Source organism: Triticum dicoccoides, chromosome 7A, assembly GCF_002162155.2.
Source record: "Triticum dicoccoides isolate Atlit2015 ecotype Zavitan chromosome 7A, WEW_v2.0, whole genome shotgun sequence".
NCBI lineage: Eukaryota > Viridiplantae > Streptophyta > Magnoliopsida > Poales > Poaceae > Triticum > Triticum dicoccoides.
The window spans coordinates 285283078-285284466 of NC_041392.1; positions in this window are offsets into that span (position 1 = coordinate 285283078).

Below are 1389 nucleotides of genomic sequence, written 5' to 3' on the forward strand. Positions count from 1 at the left end.
CTGAGCCAGCTCATGTTCCACTAGAGTGAGCTGATCCTGCTCCTCTTGCAACTGCTGTGTCTGCTCTGCTTGCTGCTGGTGGGCATTCTCCTTCTTTGGCCTAATGCCACTGAACCTGACAATTGGTGGATCCTCATCATCAGAGTGGACTTGAACAACAGAAATATATGATCTCATGCTCTCATCATGATCAAGAAATATCTGTTGGAAGTGGTTGCCATTTAGAACACAATCCTTCATGTTTTCTTTCATAGTGTTGTCCCCTATCTTGATCTCTCTTAATCCATTGTTATACACTGTCAATCCAGGAACACACCAATAAGCCCTGATCCTGCCCTCAAATTCATATCCAATTTCCTCCACTAGACTGGCAACAACATTAGGTGTCCAATTATCTATGTCACAGTAATCATACCAAATGGAGTGACCTTTGTGATAACCCCTATGCTTGCCAGCACACAGAAAGTAGCCACCATGTATGACCTCAACAGAGAAGTGGTTGCTTAAGTGACCTGCAAAACAATCAAGTTGAAAAAGTTCAGGCATTTCAGACTACAGAGAGATTCAGACATTTCAGACTACAGTTCAAAGATTCAGACTTTTTTACTTTTTCAGAAACAGAGATTCATGGCTCCAATTAACAAATGTATGATCTTACAGGTCGAAAAGCAACCATCTTTGGTCAATCTGACACAATGTAATTGCAAATTACAACAATTTTTGGTCCAATTAACACTCTGACACTAAGAGCAAACTTTACTGCTTAAACCCTAGACCCCTAGACCGATGAAAAATTGGGGGGAGAAAGAACCATAACCACTCCATATCTCTGCAAACATGGCCAAACCCTAGCTCCTACTGCAAACCCCCCATGAAGCAGCCCTATTTTTGGCCTGTCAGAAAGATCTTCACAAACTGTTAAAACCCTACCACCCCACACCCAATCCGTCAGAGAGTAGAACGAACGGCCAAACCCTAACCCTACGCGCAATTGATGCGGCTAAGAACTCTTTACGGGAGCTAAATTGCACAGATCGAGCAAAGGAGCTGCTGGCGACGGCGACGTACCGTACAGGGGCGGCGAGGCATCATCACGACGACGCGAAGGAGCAAGAGGCACGTCGCGCAGGCCCCTCCCAAACGGCGCGGACGGCGGCGGCTCAGCGTCCGACGACGTGCTCATGGAGCCGTCGTCGACGCCAACGACGTCCGACCTCGGCAGCGACGATGAGTAGAGAGGGTGCGGGAGCAAAGAGGAGAGAGCGACCCGGTGCGGGAGCAGAGAGGTTGCGGGAGGGAGGAGAGAGCGACCCGGTGCGGGCCGTTTAATGACCAGGTGGGGTGCGGTCCGACCTGGTGCGCGCATATTTGCAAAAAAAACCTCCAGCC